Source organism: Catharus ustulatus, chromosome 7 (genome assembly GCF_009819885.2).
Source record: "Catharus ustulatus isolate bCatUst1 chromosome 7, bCatUst1.pri.v2, whole genome shotgun sequence".
NCBI lineage: Eukaryota > Metazoa > Chordata > Aves > Passeriformes > Turdidae > Catharus > Catharus ustulatus.
In genome coordinates this window covers 7,223,637-7,238,326 of record NC_046227.1, presented here as the reverse complement: position 1 = coordinate 7,238,326, position 14,690 = coordinate 7,223,637, and the positions used below count along the sequence as shown (strand labels likewise).

The window sequence follows — 14,690 nt, the reverse complement described above, 5'->3', positions numbered from 1 at the left end:
ACAAACAAGGAAAAAACCACAGTCACCCAATTTCAGGGAAGATGGCTCCTGTGCCTTTGATGGAAGGCAATGCAGATAGAAAAAATTTGGCCACAGTCTTGAGAGGAGTGCAGGAGCCAGTGCTGTGCTTCAGCACCAAGGGATGCTGTGGCTATCCAGGTTCTCCCCTGTACCACCTTATTTCCTCTTCCTCAGGACAATGAAACTGTAAGTTCACAAGGAAACAAGAGGATCCTATTCATCTTTGGGCTGTAAGCAACCCTTGCATGAGACAGAAACAACAGAGCTGAAATTTAGAGGATCATGAACAAAACAACAGCATGACCAGAGCATGGAAAGTTTGGAAGTCACCTCCTTCCAGCAGCAGGGATGCACACCTGGGAAGGCAGCTCAGCAGCAGCAGCAGGAACCACCCTGCCTCCAGCTGGAGCATTTTCAGCTGTCAAGTTAAGCTGTGTCAATATTTCAAAGGACTAGGACTTTTTGGAAAGGCAAATTAGGTTTTCCTTGTGGAAAAATTGATGCTGCTATTACTAGGTTTTGGAGTTAAGTGGGTAGATTTCCAAACAATTAAACACTTCTGCATCCAGTGGTGAAAAAAGCTTCCTTCCAAAATGTGCTCTTGGTTTCAGGAATACTGTACTCACAGTTTCCCAGAAGCAAAGCATAATGTGGTACAGCATAGGGCTTCTTCTCACACAGTGTTTTCAATATTTTCACTGTGTTAAAACTTCCTTTCCTTTATCTGTATGAATTCAGAGACATATTTCAATCTCTGTAGTTAACTTTACATGTTTCCCAGCCATGCAGCTCAGCATAGTTGAAATGCTTAAATCTTTAACCTATAGCTTGGGTGAAAGTTATTCCTCACCTGTGTCTTAATTTCTGAGGAATTTTGGATTCCTTCCCCAATAGTTGAGGGAGGGAATGAGAAATGAGTATGAGAAAAATGTGTGTCTTCCAGGAAACATTCAGCATTTGAGATCAACGCAGAAAGTGAAAACAAGTTCTGGCACCAAAGCAGAGGTGTGAAGGAATGCCACAATACAGAATTTATTACCTTGAGATTCCACAATGTTTGTTCCTGTACTGTAGCAATTTTGTGGGGTGATGAGGAAGACTTAAAAAAACAGGGCAGAGCTGAACATAAAACAATTGTTTTATGAGATAAAAAGTATAAAAAGTTTCTGTTGACTGAACCTAGGGTTAAAACTATCAGCCTTTCTCCTTTCTGGAAACTGTTTACTGTCATGAGAAGAAAACGTGGAGGAACAGGAAGCAGGGTTATAAATGATGTCCAAAGCCTGGCTCAATGACCACTGCAGTAAACAGAAAGATGAAGTGCTGCTGCCTCAGCAGGTATCTACTCAAAACAGAATCTGAAAATCCTCATAGCACTGGGTCAGATCCATTATGTAAATCCAAACAATAAATGCGGCTCAAAACCACATCTTCCAAACAATCACAAGAGCTAGATATGTTATAAATGGTAGAGGAAAAAATAGAAATTACACAATCAAAAGGAGTGTTAGCATCACTCATTTCTTTGTTTTAGCCTGACTTGGGGGAACTGCATAGAGTCTAAAAGCAAACAACATTTTGCATTTTTTTCTATTCCAGGCTTAATTTAATATTATTTTTTTAAAGGAAGGACAAAGTAAGTTTCTTTTAATCACTGATCCTGTATGCAATAGAAGGGTAAATATGCACTAATGAAACCTGGCACAATTATAACCCTATTTAGAAGTTTTATTAGAAATAAAGGCTTTTACAGGTTTTCTACCTTGGAATCCTAGAGCTCCTGGTTATACTGAAGTTACATCCTGAAACAGAGGTTTATGGCCCACATTTCTTCAGCTCAGCACAGTGAAAGCCTGTCAGCCCATTTTAGAAGTGCTGTTGGCAAATCCATTCTTCTCTTCTGTATTCAGAACAAAGTACACCATTTTTGCTTTTATTATTATTTTTTTAATTGATCTGCATTGCATGAATGCCAGATATGTATTGTCTGGAAGATTGATCTAACTGTACTTGGTTCATGTTATTATTAAACCTGCCTTCCTTCCTGTCACTTTTGGGCAACTGGCAGACATGAGTAAGCAAATAATTCTGCTTATGGAAAAATTACTTTTATGGTTATTTATAACTTACAGTCTCTGATACAGGGAGTCAAGTATTCAAGACAGGGTAGCACAGTCTAACTGATCTGGTGCATGCTGTTCTGGGATGAACTCCTCATTTTACCCTGTCTGTCCTGTCTCCTGTAGTGAAGAAGTCATTAAGATGGATTGAAAATGACTGAATACATGGGTGGGCTACATAGTGCATTTAAGAATTGAGTCCTGTTGAATTCTTGTTCTTCCTCTTACGAAATCTTTATTTATAAATGCAAGAATAGCATCAAAAGAAAGAAGAAAGAAACTCCCAAACCACTCCCAAAAGCCAAGGCCTGACACTAAGCCTCCCTACTGGGTAATAGGAAGCATCATTTCAAATCCCCATTTTGGGAGGACAGTTTATAAATAGGTTCATAAGATAGTTTCAAGATGAGAGGAGAACTTTTAGTTATTTAAACCAGATGAAATTCAAAGAATTTGCTCATCTGTAGCCACACAATTCATGCCAGTTCTTCTTACCCACGCAGACTAGGAAGGAGAAAGTGAATGCCAGTTATTTTTCACGTGCTTTGGAAAGCATAGAACTTCCATGTAACTTCAGAGCTGGTCAGGATGCATGTTTGCTCTGAAAGGCACTTGCTCTTTTTTCAGCATAGCTACTAAAAGAATCTTTTTTATTTTACCAATTATGCAAACCTAAAAAGAATGTTTTTAGTGCTTTATTAGGCCCACTGAGCCAAAAGGGTGTTCTTGGTGAGAAATGGGAGAGTTCAACAAGAAAAGCCCCCTTGGAGGTCAGAGATGTGAATAAGAACAGAGAATTGATGTGTGGGAGCAGAGCCCAGGTCTGCAGTGCCACACTGCATTTCATTTTGGTAACTGCTGAAAGTTGGGCAACATGAACTGAAGGAATAGCTATGGCATAACTTAACTGAATTCAATGAAAAAATTTAACTTGACTTGCATCCATGTACTTGCCTAATTTTGGACTATTGGGCCAAATCCAGCTGAGATCTTGGCACCTCACATCATGCTGCTGGGATATAACAAATAACAAGGATGCAAGTCCTGAGGAAAATAACTTCTCATCACGCAAATGCATCTGCATATGCACAAAAGCAGAGCTGGGGGCCAAGCTTATGGCAAAAGTACAACTGTCTTTTACTTCCAAACTCCTGTTTCCTTCTTCTCAACTTCAGGGAGCTCTGCTGATCTTTGAAACCTTTCTGTCAGGTTTTTCCTCGGTATTCTGAAGTTTTGTTTCTACTTTTGCTCAGATTTTCCCTACACAATACCATAGGGATGTTCAAAACAAAGCTCAAGAAAGATGAGCCCATATTATAAGAAGTTTTGGTTTTCACAGAACTATACAGCTTAAAAGAATTGGAAAGATCCTGAACAGAAAATGGCCCTATGAGTGCATGAAACTAGATCATTTGACACTGACAAACTGTGACTTTGCAAGTTCTAAGCACAACTCAAGCCACTAAACAGTCCCATAAAATGGTTAAATATGGAAGATTGCTGTGAGTAATGCAGCGTTGCAGAGTACAGTATTAAAACAAAAAAAACAGAAAAAAGAAAAAAAAACAAAACCACCCTAAAAAAGTTTTCCAGACCAAAAAAGGAATAGCATGAAAAGTAGCATGTTGTAGGCAGTGGCCATAAAACTCTCATAAGTATTTGCATACAGCAAATAGGAATGCAAATATAGTGCAGTGCAAATGCAAATAGGAAATATTTCCCTTTTGTGGAAGAGACAGGGCTATCTAGCCACATCTAATTTGATACTGAAAACTTCAGTCAGCTCCAACACTATCCTCACTAGGAAGTAACAAGCTAGAGGAGCCTAGAGAGATCAGCATGGCAAATTTAGCATGTTAGAAAATACCCTTAGGAACTGTAACACAAACCTGCTAGCAAATCCTTAAAATGATCAGCCACTTAAAAAAAAAAAAGTTGTAAAGCCTCCTTAATGACTTGCAGCATGGGGCCTGATAACAAAGCACTGCATTCATAAAGATACAAGAGTTTTAAACACATGCCTCAGATGTATTTCCACATCACACAGCTAAATATCACCTCTTTATTTTAGGGTAAATAGGCATTTACTAGTTTCCTTTATGGGATTTTGACTGCCTCAACAGCCCATAACAATATTAATTCCTTCCAAACCAAAATCATTTGATTTGCATTGCCCTCAAGGCCTGTGGGTCTTTTCTAGAGGAAAGATCCCTTTCTTTTTGGCTTATCCACAGATATGTATTTTTTATTTTAGTGCAGAGGTTTTATTGGAGACATTGGAGATGGAAAGGACTTCATTAGTCACTTAGGACTGACTTAGTCACAACCATAGTCTTTCAGTCCAGCCCATTATCAAGTGGCATTGGTTCTTGTTGTATTTCCCCATGTTGCTGTCTCCTGGCACTCAGAACAGGGAAGTTCCCCTGAGATTTACAATGGAGTCTCCTTTCTCAGCTTTTTCCATCTGTCCTTTGTCATTGACCATTTGTCTCTTATGCTTGTGTGCATGGTTTCATCTCCAAAAAAAAATTGTTTTATGTATTAAGCTTAATTTCTGCTTTTCCTGATGTGTTTACAGTGTATCCCTTTCATTGTGTGGATAGGTCGTTGTTTGGGAAGTAACACCAAACAGCTCTGCCTGAGAGACTCCACCATGCAATGAGGATGCTTGTGTAGCCCCCTAGATTGGGAATTAGGCAAGACTGAGGCCTGCACTGCTATATTTGAGACAAGAAGTTATAGCTGAATAGATTAGCTTTCTCTTCAATGCTCCACTGTTCTAACTAATCCTGGTTTGTAAAATGTTTGGCATTACAAACCCTTTTGCTGCTTGAGCAGAAATTAAAAATGGTATCCAAACTAAAGAAAGCACCACCTTTCCCTTCATTAGTGACCCTATTATGATATAATTTGTATTTCAGACTAAACTGAGGTTAAGATAATGACTTTGTTTTTGTGTTATCAATTACTCCTTTTCCATTGAGTTTTCAAGTATGGTGTGTGTTCAATTTGTTCTTCCCTTTCCATGTATGTTTTAAAAATCCCTGCTATATTTTCTTTCCAAATGGCATAATTACTTCATGATGTCTTTACTTCTCTTTTGTTATTTTTGCTGGAAACAGTGAAAATGTACTTAAACAGCTCTTTGGCAGACATATATTATCATACTGACCCAATTTATAGCATCTGCCTCGCAACCTTGTGTACCATCATTTGCCAAACATTCTGCAACTGCAAAATAATAAGAAAATAATAGTGAAGTGTTCCTACCCTTTCATGCTCTCTGTTCTGCATCCCACATGTCCCACAGAGCCTACATAATGAAATGCTTGCTAGGTTGTTGGGTCAGCACGGAGGAACAGAGTAAAAGCCGTGCTGGAAGCACTCACTGAGCTGGGCTCATGGCTCCCCAGGCCAAGGTTCCTGCTGTTAAACACACTGTGCTGCATCTGCTACTAAGGAAAGCTAGAAAAGAGTTAAGCTTTTAAACTTTGCATTAAGGCTGCAAAGTTTACTGGCAGAACAGAATATCCTTCCACAAAAGTAAAATCTGAAAGGGCAACAGAAAACTTTTGCAAAAAAAGGTACCTAAACTATTTGGATGATGTCCAGCTTTAAGTTATGCATATGTTGTTTTTCCTTTGATTTTTAGCTCACTTGGATTAGTCCTGGGGCTTTTTTGGACTTCTAAACCTGTATTTGTGAACAGCAAGAGTCCAACTAAATTGAGTGAACTCAGATAATGATATAGATGGCACTTCTAAAGTCTTACTGTTCATTTTGGATTATTAAAATAAAAAATGGGAGAAATATTAACCGGACTTTAAAATTACCTTTTTGTTTTTGCCTCCAGCTTTGGAAGGCTGATGTAAAATGAATTAGTGCATTTTTTTCTGACAGCTGTAGATAGAATACTTCCTTTCATTCTTCTTCTCTTCCTCTTCTACCTTCCCAGAGAGAGGTTGATTTTATACTGAAATATGCAAAAGAGAATTAAAGAATTACACCCCATTGGTTTCTGAGAACTGAATCCTTCATCTCAGCTGTTAGTTTTTTTGTGCCTTTTTTTTTTTCCTAGTATAGCCTCCTCCTCAATGGTTTCTGTAACTTTTCCAGTACAAAACATGTTAGCCAGATTCTCAAGAACTTCTTCATTTCCCTAGACATTCTGTAGCACGGCTATTTTGCTGGGGCAAGTTAAAAATAATGGTCTATGTGGCCTCAAACAGGAATGACCTAGTTGAAGACTCAAATTAATCCTTTGGAGGATATCACTTGTCCTTATTTTGAGTAACACACTCATTGCATAATTTATGAGAACCAGCTATCTGGAAGAAATAGGGAGATGAAAAAATGTGATAGGAAAACTCAGAAGCAGAAAACATCTTTTCAAATGGACAAGCCATAGGGTGTGCAAGCTTAATCATACCTTGACTTTCTTGTTCAATATTGATCTGTTTTTCAGAAGGATGAGTTGCAAGAGGCAAATCGAAGTAAAGCATAAGCTTGTACAACCACATAAGCATGTTAGCCCTACAATTCCCATTAGGATATATCAGATTCCTTAGTATTTTATTTAACAGAAACTGTTTTGCCATCCAAACTATATCAAAGTTCCACGGCATATGTTCAGCAACTCAAATCATCATATAGGATGTGAAATACTTGTAAATTTGTAATGGTTTTAGTATTCTAAGTTATCTGAATCATAACAGGTGTGGAGAGATCAGACCAGTGGGGCCATTAGATCAAAATTAAATCATCAGGTTTCCCTGAATACGCAGAAAAAAATAGCATTTTAGGTCATGAACCTGGGCCTAAATGAATGTGCTTTTCTCTTTCTGCATGACTTGGATCTGCAGGTTACCAGCTTGTCACAAAAGCCAAGATAGGGTGGGAGAAGTTGGCATCTTGTAGCTCTCCCACATACACTTTATATCATCTCTGTCCCTAAGTTTTCCTCTCAGAATGGTCTGGCACCTCCCACAACCAGGAATTGTGAAGTGAAAAAGGACATTTTATTATCAGCAAATTTCCCCCGCCCCTTTCTTCAGATTTTGTTTCCAATGCATAGCTCTGTCTTAGAAGTCCCAGCCCTGCACCAGATCTGCTTTCAAGGGTGTTGCCTCGTGTCTCCTCAGTCCTTGGAACACTCTGAGTAGATCAGTCAAGAAAGGGTGAGAAGATGTAAAAAATAAGGGTTTCCCACCCACAGATACTTGGTCATGGCCGTTCAAAGTTGCACCATTTGATAACTACTGAGGAAATGGATTTGTCATTGTGTGACAATCTGAATAGGGAAAATCATTTCTCCAGGGCTAAGGTTCTGAAATATTTTGAAACCAGTTTTATTCCATTAAGATAACTAAGCATTTGAAACTATTGCATAAGTGAAACCACCCTTTAAAAATCCCTGTGTACTAAGAGGAGCATCAGTGCTTGGTGAAGATGGATAAAATGGGCAGAATGTGCTACATGCATTTAAAAAAACCCAAAACCAAACAATTAATTACTGTTAATGGCTAATTACTTAACTTGAATAGCTTTCTAATTTTATGGTGAGAAAATGCTCTGTCCTGAGACTAGCGCTCCTGAAAACAAACAGAGCACACAAATTGACATGAATATGTCCTAGCATAAACTTTAACATTAAACTTTATTAAAGAAAAAGCAGTGAAAACTTCTGGGAAAAAGGAGTAATGTTCTGCCTTAGTTTTGGTTTGGAATTAATGAGCACGTTTTTGGAGTTGGAGACTGCCCACCCTGATGTTACAGCTATTTCTGCTGTACACCTGAGGGCTGTGAGGCTGAAAGAACCCCGTGGCTAACACACCTCCCTTCATTCCAGAGTGCACTGCAGTTGCACTTAGAGCTGGTATCAGCCACGGAGCACTTAGACTCTGCACAAACAGAAAGCACATTTTTGGATGCTTTTCTGTGAATACCTCACTGAGCTGCAAGAGTTTGTTTACAGAGTTGCTCAGCAGCTAACCACTTTCCATTGACTTCAGTTGCTGGATCCTCAGGTCCTTAGTTTACAAAGGGGGGAGTGATGGAACAGAGAGTATGGACACTCTCACAAGACCTATGCTGCTAGATTTTTTTTTAATATTTAGATCTATTCAGAACAGGTGTTTCAGTTAATTTCTAAATATTTCACTTAAAAAGATAGATATATTTACTTAGTAAAAGCAAAGAAAATTTTAAGTCTCTTGAGATTTTCAAAGCAGCAGAGCCAGTTCTGTGTCCAGCAGCCACTGAAATTTATTGAGATTTAACTGTCTAATTTCCCTAAACTTTACTTAAAATACCAGCTTTCTGTGCAGCTATGGAAAAAACTTGAAACATTTACTACCAGTTATGCCATCATCTTAAAATACAATTAAAATATAGAAGGCATGCCAAGTGCTCAGAAAAGAAGAGAGCTCTGAATGTAGGGAGATTACATGGTTAGGAGTAAGGCAAGAAAAATTATGTCCTATAGAAGACAAGAGTATTTTAGCATCATCTGAACCTTTTGGCACCAAAATGAGATATAGAAAATTGTGAACAGTTTGATTTTGAGGGACTAGCCTGTAATGGGACCCATTTTGTAATGAACATCAAATTGACCTATTGCAGCATTGCAGTTAATTGTCAACCACATTGGTACTTTATGAACAAAATCTTATACACTTGAATATTCCCACTATTGTCAACATGAGCACTATTCTTACATTCATCTAAAATCTTATCACTTGCTTCTACCTTTCAGTCTCAGCAACTTTTCTTTTTTTACCGTAGTGTCATCAAAGTGATAAAAGATTTTATCCCTACATGAAACAGAATAAAATTACAGTGAGTAGTATAGTTGCAGATGCTTGGGAGTACTTTGGACATCCTTAGGGTTAGAAACTTCATTTTTCAGATGGTTTTTAGGATGATTCTTAGACTGTGGAGGACTGCCTTGGGCATGTTCTTGTGGGAACCCATTGTATGTTTATTGGTGCAAGTTTAACTCAAGAAACAAGATAACTCTGTTTATTGTGAGAAGGGATTATGGTGAGAATTCTACTGCTGCTAAATTAGGCTGTTTCTCTCTATCCCAAGAATAGGAAGAGGACATACACCCAAACTTCTTTCTCAAAATTGCTTCCTAAGCCAATCATTCTTCTTATAGGGAAGCAAGAGAGTTGTACTCCATCACCCATCTGGCACAGTAATTCTAATGCATCCACATGGAGAAACACAATACTCACACAGAGGAGAACTTTTGTCTCAGGTTAACACTACAGAGTGTAAACCTGCCCCTAATGCTCTGACTTAATAGAGAGCATCTACTTTTATAACACAATTCCACTACATAAAAGCTGTAATACTAATAGTTGCAAATAATTATCTAATACCACAGGAATTTTCAAGATAATTCACATAAATGTGAAGACTAGCTGTGATTGACTAGTGTTGCTGCTTTGGGAAGGGAATATCACATACCCAAACTAGCAATATTTCTAGTGAAAACAAACTTTCTTCTAGATTCACTAAAGAAATTATAGAAGTTGTCTATATGCATGAAATGGCAATTTTTGTGAGTCCTGTCTGACACAAATACATTTGGCCCTCTCAGCACAAGTTCTAAATCTGCATTTTCAGTCAGACAACATTAGGCCATTGCCTAATCTTGGCGCCCATCCTCCCCTTTACTCCAGATGAGATAGACTTGAGATACCAGAGCAGTGTGACTCACAGAAACTCCTTCCCACATGAAATCCCCAGTGCTGCTCCCTAGTATGCAACATTGATTCAAAAGCCCTTCTAGGCCACATGCCAGCACTACAGCTAGCCCTGAGCTTAAGATCTCTGGTCAGGCAGAAACGGTCAGAAAGGAAAGCCAAGGAGCTATGACTAAGCCTGCATTAGGGACATCTTTTTCTATCACCCACATATTTAATATGTGCTATTCTTTAACCCCATAGCACCAGCCCTTGCTGACACTGTCAATCCACACCCATTAGCTCCTGAAAACTCATTAGCTACAATAGTGGTGCTAATTCAAAAGTTAATTCTTAGTTCCCCCAGCAAGTGAAATTGTGACCCCTAGTCATTGTCCTGTATTTATCCATAAACCAATTATGGATCACAAGGGTTTGACACTGGTTCAAATCCACCTCCAGTGGCTTCCCGAGTGTTTCACGATACTGGTTAGGTCCTTGTTGGCCTGAGACTTCAACCATAGCATTGCAGATAAACTAGAGAGGCTGTTTTCAGGCAAGGGGTCTGATTTATCCACGTGGACAGCTTTTCCCTTTCATGGACTTATCATTCTGCAGCATGTGACTTGTCTGAACACTAATTTCAATCCAGCAATATACTGATTTTCCTCTAATCGAAAATTCTTGGCAACTAAAAGAACCTAATTAGGGTGTTTCTCTTGGCATTTGTTCTTTTTCTGTGAGAGGGAAACATTTCAGTTTTGTGCAGTTCAAGCTTCTTAAACACTGCCAGTTAAAATACAAATTTGAACCTAACTGATCATCCTCTCTGGCCAATGGAATTAGTTATAAGTCCAACATTGTGACACAAAACCAGGCAAGCTGTTTCACATGGAGCTGCTCCTTGGCCCTTGACTGTATTAAAGTTAACCCTCATGCTAATCTCAGCCTTAACCTTAATCACAATCCAGCAACTGCTACCGCTACAGACAGAATAAAATCACTGGCTCCTAAATAAAATTGATAATCACATTCTGAAAAAAAACAGTCTAGGTTTGAGGCTCCTCTCAGTTCAAGCACTGATTTATCCTGATTTGATCACTAGCCCTAAGGTGAAGCTTTAATTCACTAGTCCTCTACAGGACATAAACTAGAACTAGCCCTACTGTTGCCTGTTTCTAAACCTATTAAATAACATTAGTTTATAATGTCCTGCCATCTGAATCAAAGCCCCAGCAAAATCTCACCCACATTCATTGAACAATGTGTGTTCAACATCTTTACTCTTGGCACCTCATTAAAGCAGCTGAATAAATTGACTCAAATCAAAATAACTATGTTTTGAAGAATCTGCCTTTCAGACTCAAAAATCACAAAGCAAGCAGAGGGAATGGAAGAGAACTTCCAATTATCTCACATGCTTCCACCTCTGACAGAAACTCAGAGATTGTGCTGAGACCTCTGCATCGCTGAGCTGACAACACTCATTGCTCTCTGGGCTGAGCCAGCACTGGAAACCTCCAGATCTGCCTTGGAGCCTTACAAAGAATGAGCAATAGCCACTGGCCAGGGTCAAAGAAGTGAGTACTTGGCAACCTACCTTGCCATGGTGACTTTCTGATTTCAGGTGATTTCTCACTGGGATTTTTTCTCCTACTCTTGGTAGTGACTGTAGCTTAAAAAAAAAAAAAAATAAATATATATATATATAAATATAAATGCAACTTCTTAGTTCTTTATATAAGTAAAAATTCAAGTTGAAAAAGGTCAGGTGAATCATTAAACAAAAACCACACAAAATACAATTATTACTGTTACAAGCACATATCTTAGCATATTCAGTGCCCTTTCGGATCTCTAACTGGAAGATTTTAAGCATAAAATCTTCTAGTCAGTGACATTCACTAAAGTGGAATTAACTACTTATAAGAGTAGATGCTCTCTATTAAGTCAGAGCATTAGGGGCAGGAAAGTATAAAAAAAACCCTTGAAGTGTAAGATCAAGAATAAAAAAATAATTTAAGTAGTAACAGTCAAGCCAAGACGATTTGAAATGTGGTGACAGGGAAGCAAAGCTGTACAGATTGGGCTGCTGTATTTGGAGTAATGAGAGGCCTGGCAGAAAATACAACAGCGTTCAAGTGTCCTTAACCACTCCACTCCCCACAATCTTAAGGGTCCCTTCAGACAATGCAAGGTCCAGATGCATTTTGCTCTTTATTTCTCTAGAACATTTTTGGTGACTGACCACTCCGTGGATAGTTGCACTGTAGGGAAACCCCAGAGCTGATGCACTGCAGGCTGCAAGGATGGCAGAACAGAGATGTCTGGACAGGGAAAGGATCACTATCCTATTTGGCCAATAGAGGTCCTCTGACCTTTTCAGAGGTGGGATTGCTGCTTTCTGCATCTGATGCCCAGCTGTTTTCTGAGGTATGTCACTGTTTTACTTTGTTAAGTTGGTCATTAGTGCCATATTTCTTTGCTGTAATTCCTTTTCCTTCATTTGTAATTATTTCAGCTGTTGCCTCACATGATATTAATCATTCCACAGAGAAAATGTTAAACACGCCAGGTTCAGACTGTTCTAGTGAACCACAAGGAAATGGTTTATTGGGATAGCAATGCTAGGTTTGCTTTGACCTGATGTCATTACTGAATAATGCACAAGGACAAATTCCAGTACTATTTAAAATTATCCAACAGAAAGGTGGTAGGCAGCAAAACCTGAAAGTTCAGTAAGACTTGGTAGAACTTTAGGTCATTACAGACAGCAAATTTATTTAATGAGGAACGCCTTTTTTGTATGTCTTTTATCGTGGAAGTGGGAACACTTGCCATTGAGATCAAAGGGAAAATGTTACTGGCATTCATGATACATACCTAACATCATCAGACCTTCAGGGTTTAATTAAAAGAAGAATTTTGTCCACAAGAAAAGCCAGTAGTCATCCAAACCATGGTGTATGTCACAACTTGATTCTCTCAGACTCCCAGATATTGCTGAGATTAGTAGCTAAAGCCAAAAGCAGTGCTTAGATAAATACCAGATGCCAGGTGCTTGGTGTCTTTGGGCTTAATATTCCCTCATGCAGGGCTACTTTTCAGTTTGTGGTTTCTGCTGAAGAATGTCTCATCTTGGCTTGCATTAGGCAATACACATGTGCACTGCTCTTAATAAATAAATCCCATCTGGAAAACTGCCATCATAAAGCTCTGTTAAGAAGCTTCTCCCTTCAATCGAAAGCAAAAGTTGTCAGGTAGGACAGTACCCGTAAGGTGCCTATTAAACCAAACTCCAAGCACTGGTTTCCCTCGTGCATAGCCTGTCCACAGCAATTGTTGTGACACATCCTTCAGACAAGGAAGGTTCATTTCTCGATTGCAGTGGTGCAACTTACGTGCCTTTATGTGCATTCCAGTTCTGAGAGGCAGCAGATATGCAAGGTTGTATTGCACGCTCAAGAATGCATTCAAAGCTTTGCACTTTTCCAAAACTCTGAGTCACTTCTGACTTATTCCAACATGTTATTAATCACCATTCTGTTAGTGAAGATCATGAAAGAGATTTTGCATGTAATGAATTTTTCAAGAGAGATGATACAGAAGACCTATAAATTAAGCAGACAGCAGAGCACAAGTGTTTGAGGGAAGAGATAACAGAAGAACAGAAGAACAAATAATTTACAAAATACTAGAACAAATGGTTTCTAACTTTAATTTCTTTTACCTTTGAGAAAGGAAACTTGGACAAGAAGTTCTGTGAGGAAAAGCAGATATGACAGGCGCAGATTAGGAGGAAGATGGAGAAGTAGTTACAGAAGAGCAATCAGGAAGGGAGGAAATCATTCTCCTGGAAGAAAAAAATAGAGAGTGACAATTCGCAGGAGTAATAAAATATATGAAAGATAGAAAACAGTGAAAGGCAGAAATAAGCAATCCTGACATATCCTGAAAATAAGAAACAACAAATTGGCAGAGAGCAATCCAAAGTAAAAAAAATAAGGATTGAATACAACTTTCCTTAGAAGATCCAAAAAGACCTTTACACTGTTACTGCTGCTATTGGCTCCAGTTTCTGACTCCTGCTAGCACCAAAAGGAGTGGAAGGTAAAGGCATTTGACTGCCCCTTGGTCTGGAAGCCAGCCAGCAGCACTGCAGAACTTCCACTTTTTTACTTTTTAAATTGTTTATGCTAGTGATTACAAATATTTCTTTTTGTGTCCTTTCTAGGAGGAAGTTTGGTGTAAATAACCCATTTTTTTTCTCTGTAAATTCTTTCTCTTACACTGCTTATATTTTGGATTTTCTTCCACTATCAAAAACACCTTTGAGGCACAAATCATTCCATGTCAATAGAGTGGACTTTAGTTGGGAATTTTGTATATAGCAAGCATTTTAAAATATTAATGTATTGTTTAAATCACAAGCTTTTACATCTGCTTACCCTTGTCCTATCAAGACTAGATTCTTTACTGACTTCTGTGGGTCGTTTTTGTCATTTGGTTTATGACAGAAATTTCCAAGTGGCCAATCTGTTTCTTTAATGATTTTTTTTTTTTTTTACCAGAGGTAGAATATGTCCTTAATCAGTTAACTGTCAGTCAAAATATTCCTTCTTCCTGAGGATTTCTAATAACTTTGTGAACCTCCAAAGTTCTACTAAAAACTCTATGTGATTTTTATTCTTTTCAGTACTCTGTGACCTACTCTTTTGAGGTCCAACATGTAGTCAGAGCAAGGAGTTTCTTTTTCAAACACATCTTGCCCTGAAACTTCAGGATAATTGTAGTTTTTTCCTATTTCTCATTTGCAACAACTATGGGGTTCAGCGGGTCTGTGAGAAACTGAAATAAA

At 38.5% G+C, this 14,690-nt stretch overlaps 1 long non-coding RNA gene across 1 annotated transcript; it reads right to left on the bottom strand.

Moving 5' to 3' along the window:
• Nucleotides 1-5,980: 5,980 nt before the first annotated feature.
• On the bottom strand, nt 5,981-13,419 carry LOC116998434. Its single transcript, XR_004418398.1, has 3 exons — nt 13,234-13,419; nt 11,433-11,507; nt 5,981-6,114 (listed from the first exon to the last, which is right to left on the bottom strand). It is a non-coding gene; the product is annotated as an uncharacterized LOC116998434 (long non-coding RNA).
• Between the last annotated feature and the right edge of the window lie 1,271 nt (nt 13,420-14,690).